A 10,424-nucleotide genomic window follows, 5' to 3' on the forward strand; every position below is an offset into this window, starting at 1 on the left:
TAAGCCAATTCCAGTTATCTTAATTAATTATGATAATCAAACAACTATAATGAAAGTAAACCGTAAAAATCATAATTTAAAATTGTCTAGGCATATTAAAATTTGATATAAAATTTTGAGGCAATTCGTGTCTACTAAAGTTATATCCTTGAGTTATATTAGATCACTAGAGAACTTAGCAAATCATTTTACCAAAGCCTTCTCGAGAGGACAAATACAATACGGAGGGGGATGGGATTAAAGCCTATTACTTGAGTTACTGTCAATGGCAAGACAACCTATCTGATTGGAGATCCCAAGACAAAAGTTCAATGAAAAACAAGTTGGTTGACTAGCTGGTGGGAACACCAAATTAAAGTGAACTTATTGACATCACATCTCTATGAAGGTGTTCAACTATACAGATATAAGGTTGATGTAATGCATTAATGATATCGAAGCTAGTATAGTTGGGTATACACTTGTAGTACATACTTGGAGGTATCATGGGTATACACTTGCAGTACATACTTGGAGGTGTCACTGATGCGAGTGTGATTTTGGAGCCGCAATTTATTAGAGAATTAAGGTTTGTTCTTTAAGAGATGCTCACAAGATAACGTGTTATTCTGATGGAACTCACATGCAAGACTAACTCTTAAATGTTCAGTATGCTCAAACCCTATACATAAAGTTCAAGTTCAATATTCATTCACTTAGGACTAGTATAGATAGTGAAATACCAACTAGATGAAGATTCAAGTCCAAAAGACACTTGTCATTGAAAGCTATATAGTGTATTGATTGCTCATACTTTGAATCTTAATTTTTTTTCATTTCAAATCATTTGTCTAATTTTAAAAATTTTAAAACGGTGGATAATGTTGAATGTTTTTAAATTTTGAAAACCAGTAGAAACTTTGAAGCTTCCCTCATCTCTTGATCACATGTGAGACACACACATGCACGCGTGACCTGACCACACGCACACACTTGCATGTGGTCTTGCATGTGCCTTTACCTACCACACATACGTGTGAACACATGTGCATACATGTGGCCCTTGCATGTTACGCATATGAAATATGTAGGGTCAAGCAAGTATCACTTTTTAGGAAACGATCAGAATGATCCAACCATTAGGATGAAGTGGATCATAGCTGTTGGATGAAAATTGTTACAAATTTGAACCGTTAGATGTGCAGTTACAAATATGAATGGTCAAATAAAACAGTTACTGATCTAAAATCATGCAGTTGTAGACTTAAATGGTTAGATCATGCATTTACGAATTGGATCATTAGATTGTACAATTACAGATCTAGACCGACAAATTATACCATAAATCGGGGGAAATTTTTGTATAGTGGCTAGAGAGATCTATAAATAGAGCTATAAAAAGGAGTAAAATGGAAAATATATTATTGTGCTCTGGTGTTCTTGAGTGTTCTTGAGGGTCTTCTTTGGTTCTTCATTAAAAAAAAAAAGAGAGAACAAGACCTTTGTTTGACCCTGTTCTAACAATAAACAAAACATTGTTCAGTATGTAGGCCTTTCTTAGTACTATGCATGTCTAAGAGAGCATGAATGTTAGGATCCTCACGAGCCATGGATCTTGTCACCCTCCTCTCTTCTCTTCCTTCCATTGTTGTGCTTGACGTAGGGATAGATTGATGGAGTGATGTAAGAAGAAATTCGGAAAGGGGATCTGAGGAAAAAGGGGGAGAGCTTGAAGGAGCTCTCGACCTGTTATCTAAATTACTCTAGGCTAATTTACTAATTCAATCACTACCTTTCATTAACCTAGTCGTCCCCTTAAATAGGGTTGATGACGCCAAATACACTTCAGACCCTTGGGTCACTAGTTCAAGCCAAATAAATTGTAAACCAAACCAAACCAAAATCAAACCAAAATCAATTACATGAAAATTGAAAACCACATTAATTAATTTCTACGCCTGTTGGTAACACGTGATGCTATTGAGTCCATAACATCACCCCCCCCCCCCCCCCCCCCCCGGAGAAAGAGCTTGTCCTCAAGATCAAAGGAAGGGTAGAGAAGCCGAAATGCTGATAATAGCTCCCATGTAGTGTCACTGGGGTCTGCATCTGCCCACTGTACGAGAATTTCCCAATCACCTTGAATGTGGCGTGTCTGCAATACCTGAGCTGGAGTAGAAAGGACACGGTCCTCATGGAGTGGTGGCAGAGGGGTGTGCAGCAAGGGAGAGTCACTTTGGAACGGCTTCAGTTGGGATACATGAGATACATTATGTATCTTTGCCTCGAGTGGTAGCTGCAAGTGGTAGGCCACAGTGCCAATGCGGTCCAACACCTGAAATGGACCATAATATTTCGGAGAAAGCTTGTGGCGCTTGGAGGCAGAGGCAGTAAGTGGTAGCTGGTGGTAGTGTTGGAGCTTTAACCACACATAATCTCCTAAAGAATAATATACCTCTCGGTGCTTCTTATCATAATAGAACTTCATAGAGTGTTGGGCCTCCTGGAGATGAGTACTCACCTCAGTGAACATAGCGTCTCATTCAGCTAACACTTGGTCCAAAGTGGCAACTTTGGATGCCCCTGGTTCATAGGATAACAAACAAGGTGGATCTCTGCCATAAACTACCCTGAAAGGAGTAGTTCCCAGTGCGCTGTGGCAAGAGGTCTTATAGAAAAATTCTGCCAAGGAAAGCCACTTAACCCACCGTTTAGGTGAGTCCCCCACAAAATAGCGAATATACATTTCGATCATGCGATTGACGACCTCGGTTTGTCCATCAGTCTGTGGATTATAGGCAGAAGAGAATGCCAATTGGGTGCCATGTAAGTTGAATAATTCTTTCCAAAAGGTACAGGTAAAAATGGCATCCCTGTCACTGATAATAGATGCTGGAATCATGTGTAATCGGACAATGTGGTCCATAAATAACTGAGCGACATAAGCAGCAGTATATGGATGCGCCAAAGAAATGAAGTGACCATATTTTGAAAAATGGTCAACCACAACTAATATCACGGATTTACCTAATGAAGTTGGAAGGCCATCAATGAAATCCATGGAAATGTCGGACCAGATTTGAGACGGTAGCTGCAGAGGTTTTAGTAGGCCGGCAAGACTTAAAGATTCGGCCTTGTTTCGTTGACAAATTTGACAAGCAGCTACATAATCAGCAATTGTGTTCTTCATACCCCTCCAATAAAATTCTCGACTGATGTGGAAATTTGTTTTTGTTGACCCTCATGTGTGCTATCATGGAAAGAGGAAAGAATGGTGTGAAGAAGTGGGGACGTATGATGCATAAAAATCTTGTTTTTTTATAGGATAAGACGGTCCTGAATCGTCCAATGACTACCCGTTGTCCCTTGCTGAATATCATGCTATAATCAAATAAGTTTTGGATATTGATGTGTCTCCTCACGAATAGAATCCAACAGAAGTGAGTGTGGGTGGCTGAGAGCATAAACGTGTGGTTATGGGATGTCCCGATGAGACAAAGCATCAGCCCCCAAATTTAAACTGCTTGGCTTATATTGAACTGTAAAATTGAAGCCCATGAGTTTACTCAACCAGTGTTGCTGCGGGGATGTGGTGAGGCGTTGCTCAAGAAGATACTTGAGGCTGCAATGATCTGTATGAATCAGAAATGGTCATCCCCATAGATAAGGCCGCCAATGTTGGATGGCTTTGGCTAACCCAATCAGTTCCCTCTCATATGTTGCTAACTTTTGGTGGTGTTGTCCCAACTCGTGGCTGAAATAAGCAATGGGGTGTCCCAATTGTTGTAACACTGCCCCAATACCTCCTCCTGATGCATCACATTCCACCACAAAGGATTCATCAAAATCTGGTAGCGGTAGCACCGGCGCTGAGGCTAAGGCCTCCTTTAACTATTGAAAGGTTTGTGCCGCTGAGGGAGACCAAGTGAATGCATGCTTCTTGAGAAGGTTGTTGAGTGGTGCTGCTATCTGGCCATAAGTACGGATAAATTTTCTGTAATATCCCACTAGGCCCAAAAATCCCCTTAATGAGGTAAGGGAGGTGAGAGGAGGCCAATCTGTGACAGCTTGTATCTTACTCTAGTCAACCTTCACGCCCACTACTGATATAACATGGCCCAAATATACCACTTCTGAAGTACCCATAGAACATTTGGATTCATTCAAAACCAAATGATGGGAGCGTAGAATGGTAAATACCTGATGGAGGTGTTGGAGATGTTCGTCCCAATTTGTGTTGTAGACCAAGATGTCATCAAAAAATACTAACACATATTCTGTAGAAGTGAGGAAAATACCTCATTCTTGAGGGCTTGGAAGGTGGAGGGCGCATTGGATAGACCGAAGGGCATGACCAGGAACTCGAAATGACCATGGTGCGTGCGGAACGCAGTCTTCTCCACATCTATAGGGTGAACTCTAATTTGATGATGCCCGATTTCAAATCTGACTTGGTAAAAATTGTAGCACCATGTAACTCATCCAGCAACTCGTCCACCACTGGGATGGGGAACTTGTCTTTAATTGTATGGAAATTGAGTTGCCTATAGTCGACACAAAACCTCCATGATATATCCCTTTTGTGTATCAGTAAAACAGGGGATGAGAAGGGAGACCTACTAGGCTGGATAACTCCTTGAGCGAGCATATTCAGGCATTTTCTTTCGATTTCATCTTTCTGTATATGTGTGTAACGATAAGGACGCACCACCACTGGATCGGTTCCCAACTTGAAACGTATGCGGTGACCACAGTGATGCACCGGTGGTAGACCAGTAGGGTCATTAAATAAATCGGCAAAGGTTGTAAGTAATGGAGATAACTTACAATCACTAGTGCTCTGAATCTGGAAAGTGTGAAGTGCGCTGGGCACCTGTGCCTTGATACCCTGCAATGTACTCTGGCCCTATTGTGCTGTAAATGTCATAGTCTGAGCCTAAAAATCCCACAATATAGGGCCTAATAGCTTAAGCCATTTTACCCCGAGCACCAAATAAAATCCTGCTAAAGGAATGACCAGTAAGTCAGCCTTAAATGAATGTCCCTCAATAGTAAAAGGGGTGGCTGCACATAACCCAACATTAGTAATTTTAGCCCCATTGGCCACTAAAACCGATAGACCCTTTTGTTGTTGGATTTCTAATCCCAATTGTGTCCCTCAATAGTAAAAGGGGCGGCTGAACATAACCCAACACTAGCAATTTTAGCCCCATTGGCCACTAAAACCGATAGACCCTTTTGTTGTTGGATTTTTAATCCCAATTGTTTCGCTGTGGGGTCACTGATAAAATTATGTGTGCTGCCAGAATCAACTAAAGCAAGTAACTGGAGACGGTGTAACTTGACCTTTACCTGCATGGTATTAGAACTACGCAGGCCATGCATGGCATGGAGGGAGAGCTCTGTTTCTTGTTGCTCCTCTTCAATATTATCATCTTCAGGAAGCCCTTCTGAACCCTCTTCCCAAAGTTCTATACTGAATAATCTTTTGCAGGTATGTCCTGGGAGAAATTGTTCATCACAATTAAAACAGAGGCCCTTGGCCTTTCTTGCCTTTATTTCTTGTTTAGTCAAGAATTTACGTGGAAGATTGTGGAGTGGGGGGGGGGGGGGGGGGGGGGGGGGGGGGGGGGGGGGGAGGAGGGGAGGGGCTCATTTGTAGATTGCTCTACACGGTTAGAGGCTAAAGAGCCAAAACGTGGCCCAGGTGCAGTACCCGGTAGTCTGTTGGTCCAAAAGGGTTTTCGGCCTAATAATTCCCTCAGAACTCTTTGTTTCTGTTCCACAGCCCTGCATAATTCAAGGCTGAATCCAAGTCTATAGGACCAAGTAATTCCACTTCCAAGTGAAACGACTCGGTCAATCCCCCATTAAAGATCTGAACATGTAGGTGAGGAGGAACAAATTCACTCGCTCGGGCCAATCTTTCTTGAAATGTTTTCTGGTACAATTCTAAAGTGCCAGTTTGTTTAAAGTTAATCAATTCCCCCACTAGATTGCTACTAGCTGGAGGTCCAAACCTCATCAGGCAAACATATTTAAAATTTAGCCAATCCTGAGTCGAATGGACATTTCAGTAGTGATGGAACCACATGAGCGCTTCATCGAGCAAGTGGTAGGCGGCCAACGTGACCTTGTCCATATCCAACGTTTGTTGATGATAGAAAAATTTCTCACATTTCATGAACCAAAGTAAAGGATCCTTTGATCCATCATACGTAGGAAAATTGAGTTTAAAGTACCTGGGAACCGTAGTTGGTCCCTGTGCGTGAACAGCCATAGGAACAGTTTGTGAGCGCAATGGTGGTGGTGATGGTGGCGTGAAGTGTGGGTGGTTTGTTGTCGGTGGCTGAGAGTTTGTAGCTGGTGGTGGTGCGGTCGATTGAAGTGCTTCAAGCTGGCGGATGACGGTTTGGAGAGAAGATTCCAGCGTGTGCAATGTATTATGGATGTTTTTAATTTCAGCACCTTAATGTGTGGACCTTTGTTGAAGATCTAAAAGCACTTGACATATGTCCTCTAGAGAAGAGGAGTCACCGAGGGTGAACCTGTCTGATACCACGTTGTTAGGATCCTCACGAGCCATGGATCATGTCACCCTCCTCTCCTCTCTTCCTTCCATTGCTTTGCTTGACGTAGGGATAGATTGATGGAGTGATGTATAAAGAAATTCGGAAAGGGGATTTGGGGAAAAAGGGGGAGAGCTCGAAGGAGCTCTCGACCTGTTATCTAAATTACTCTAGGCTAATTTACAACTTCAATCGCTACCTTTCACTAACCTAGTCGTCCCCTTAAATAGGGTTGAGGATGCCAAATACACTTCAGACCCTTGGGTCACTGGTTCAAGCCAAATAAATTGTAAACCAAACCAAACCAAAATCAAACCAAAATCAATTACATGAAAATTGAAAACCACGTTAATTAATTCCTGCGCCTACTGGTAACATGATGCTATTGAGTCCATAACAATGAGTAGGGATCACCAACTTCCAATGTAGTATAGGAAGCAAATATCTTTCAAAGACAATGAATACATGCCTCAGGCCTACTTAAGGTATTATTTAATAATTTACTTATGTGATTGGTAAAGTGATTCGACAAAGAGTAGGTATCGCTACTAGCTAATAAATATTAGGTATATTTATATTATTTATAGTTTTGTGAGTGATTATTTTCTAACAATTCTGAAAGAGATTCATTTTCTGGAATATTAGAATGGGAAATTCTAAGAATTCACTTAACAAAACACAAAAACCCAAAACTTTAGACTGAAAGAACTTCATTAGATGGTAGAAGAGAATCAAATAGTGGTTAACAATATCAGAGTTGTTCTATGTAATCGTGAATGAACCTACTTTAGTAACCCATAAAACCATAAACTAGGAATATCATACACTAAATACAAATACGAAAAAACAATTATTTTGTATCAAGACAGATTCTTTGTACTCTTAACAATTATTTATTTATATGATCTTTACTCAAATGCCAAAATTGCGAGAAGGTTTTGGATAACTCTAAAAATGAAATATGAGTAAGAAATTGAGTTGGAATAAAAGTTTTTTATAAGATGGAAAATTGGCAATCAAGCAATTTCATTAGATTGGTTCAAACAATTTATTCTCTAGAGGACAACGAGTGTTGCCGATGATGGGGCTATTTCATGCTGTGGCTGAGAGGTAGGGGTGGCATTGAACTGAGCTAGATCACAAATAGCTAAAGCTTGGCTCAGATCCCACTCGTTTCAACCCGATTCAAAAGCATTTTGAATCGAGTTCGAACAACGGTTTGTGCTCGTTTGAGTAACCAAGCTGAAGTAGAGTGAGCCACGGTTCAGTTTGCAAGCTCGCGAGCCGGTTCGCTTACTATATAAAACCCCTTTCACCTTTGGGACTCGGCAGCACTAGGAGGAGCTTCGTTTCAATTTCTAAGTATTTTGAAATCAAAACTCTCTTTCTAAACTTTGGAGAGCAAAATCGGTGACGCAAGCTGCCCTATTTTAAGACAATGAATTGCCGATTTTCTTCCTCACCAGATCTCATTCTACCCTATCCCATGGCCTCTTCATCTCTCATTTGGCTGTAACCGACTTCTGGTGATAGAAGAAATTTGACCTAAAAGGTAAGTTTGTCCAATTTTTTTCTTATGATTTTAAGCTTCTCAAGGTTCGATTTTGAGAAATTTTTGGTTTTTCTTGTATCCTCTATTTCAGTTTTTTTCCTCAGCTTATAAAAAATCAATAAGTGACAGCCTACGGTAGCTCTTATGTGCTTATTTCTAGTCGTGTTTTCTTTTTGGTATGTTACTGATGAGTTTTTCTATGGTTATACTTGTTAAAAATTAGTAAGAGATGGACTGTAAAGAGAATGTGTCAACCTACTGTATTTGTTAAAAATCTTGTTGAGGCTGCATTTTGTCAAGCTATAAAATTAGGTTTTGTCATTCCAAATGGGTTTTAGAGCTTACTCTCTTATAAGGTGTTTGGGATTCGAGTGAAACTGTTGTAAAGATTTGGCCTCGAAATTTGTATTTTATTTAATGAATTTTTTGCTTTCTTTTTTCAGCTCATGGGTTCAAATTGTATTTGACACACGATAGTTCTTGTTTTGGGTACAAATTTGGTTTGTTTGGCCTCAAAAGGGTTGTGTGCTCCTCACTCAAGGTTCTTTACATACTTTTTTTTCTCTCTAGTTGGATTTTAGACAGTTTATATAAATTTTTAACAACATTTTTTTGTACTTTGAATATAACTTTTTTTCTTTTTTCGATTCACAAAATAGTGTAGATGAACATTGCTAGCAGAACCTCCCTACATGTTTTTTTTCTCCCTTTAGTCAGCACTTTGTCTAGGTTATATTAAAATTTAAATTACTTGTATGCTCAATATCGCCTCCTTGCTTTCACAATAGAAACAAAAATCTTGGTGTGTTTCTTATTTCAGCCATCATGTTGATATTCAACTTCTTCAATTTCTTTCTCTCTCTGCCAGATTTGGGCATTGTCGACCTGGACGTTGCCGACAGAAGCCATGGAATATACCACAACCACAGGTAAGTTGTGTGTTGCTTTCAAGCAATTTTGTGTGCATCCTGCTTTTCCGTGGATACTTTTTGAAATGCTTACTTGGTACAATACAAAGTGTTGGAGTGTATAAGACATATTTGGCACAACTATAGTCTTCAACCATATTTGATAATGACACTTTGCTTGACTATAGAGTTTGAGAATTGGGATCTGCCTATTAAGAAATTGTTGTTGCGCTTGGCCTTTGTTATGATCTTGGGTTAAATGTTTGGCTTTCTGCTACCTACCAGGCTAGTATTTTGAGTAGTATTGGCTAGATACTTAACATTTGGTATTAGAGCAGACGCTACGTCGCGAGTTCAACTTCCGGCATGGGCGATCGCGTCAACCCAGACGCGGTAACCCTATAACAATGGACCGCATTGCTAGTGTTAAGTCATCGTGGTCGTCGACTCATAAAGGTGGATGTATTGTTATGATCATGGGTTAAGTATTCGACTTTCCGCTATCAAACAGGTTGGTCTTTTGGGTAGTACTAGCTAGGTACTTAACATTTGGTATCACAGCCACTACTTACATTGTGAGTTCAAATCCCGAAGGGGGCGACCTAGCGATGTTGCTAGAGTGGGCCGTTGTTAGAGTGGGTCATCGCTAGAGTGGGCCACCATGGACATCGGCTCTAAACGGAAGAGCTTGAGGGCAATCTCTTTCTCCAAGGGGTGTGTGATGTTATGGTCCTAGGTTAAGTGTTTGGTTTTCCACTACCTACCAGGCCGATCTTTTGGGTAGTATTGGCTAGGTACTTAACATTTGGTATCAGAGCAGGCGCTACGTCGTGAATTTGACTCCCGGTGTGGGCAATCGCGTCAACCCAAATGTGGCGACAATGTCACAGTGGACCGCATCGCTAGTGTTAAACCACAGTGGTCGTCGGCTCATAAAGGTGGATGTATTGTTATGATCCTGGGCAAAGTTTTTGGCTTTTCGCTACCAAATAGACCGGTCTTTTGGGTAATATTGGCTAGGTATTTAACATTTGATTAAATATTAAGTACCTAGCTAATACTACCCAAAAGACCAACCTGGTAGGTAGCAAAATGTTGAGCACTTAACCCATGACCATAACATCACACACCCCTTGGAGAAAGAGTTTGCCCTCAAGTTCTTCCGTTTCGAGCCGATGTCCACGGTGGCCCACTCTAGCAACACCGCTAGGTCGCCCCCTTCGGGATTTGAACTTGCAATGTAAGTAGTGGCTCTGATACCAAATGTTAAGTACCAAACCAATACTACCCAAAAGACCAACCTGGTAGGTATTGGAAAGTCAAGCACTTAACCCAGGACCATAACAATCTTTAAAGCTACCCCAAGTCAAATGCAAAGCCCTCTGCTTACTCTTCTTTTCTTTTCTTTTCTTTTGT

This window comes from Aristolochia californica, unplaced genomic scaffold (genome assembly GCF_029961685.1).
Source record: "Aristolochia californica isolate CCGP_79_NKW_82.1479 unplaced genomic scaffold, dmAriCali1.0.hap1 SCAF_6, whole genome shotgun sequence".
In the NCBI taxonomy this organism is placed as follows: Eukaryota; Viridiplantae; Streptophyta; class Magnoliopsida; order Piperales; family Aristolochiaceae; genus Aristolochia; species Aristolochia californica.